The sequence below is a fragment of the Doryrhamphus excisus genome, chromosome 6 (genome assembly GCF_030265055.1).
Source record: "Doryrhamphus excisus isolate RoL2022-K1 chromosome 6, RoL_Dexc_1.0, whole genome shotgun sequence".
Lineage (NCBI taxonomy): Eukaryota > Metazoa > Chordata > Actinopteri > Syngnathiformes > Syngnathidae > Doryrhamphus > Doryrhamphus excisus.
The window spans coordinates 17,707,743-17,708,006 of NC_080471.1; positions in this window are offsets into that span (position 1 = coordinate 17,707,743).

The following is a 264-nucleotide window of genomic DNA, read 5'->3' on the forward strand; positions in this document are numbered from 1 at the left end:
TTTGTGAGACTGAAACATGCTCTAATGTATGCACCGTGCGTCAAAAATCAATAGCTTACGGAGGATGTATTATATCGATAACTGGAATATGCCAGGCTGCTTGTATGGAACAGGTAAGGAAGCTGTCATGCAAATTTACCATGAAACCTGTGGCGAGCTGATGCACTGTGACCCCCCCCCACACCCTCTGTCAAGTGTGTATGAAGCTCCTCCCCTCACATATTGAGTTACCTGGGAGGCATCTGTCACTCACCTGCTCCCACA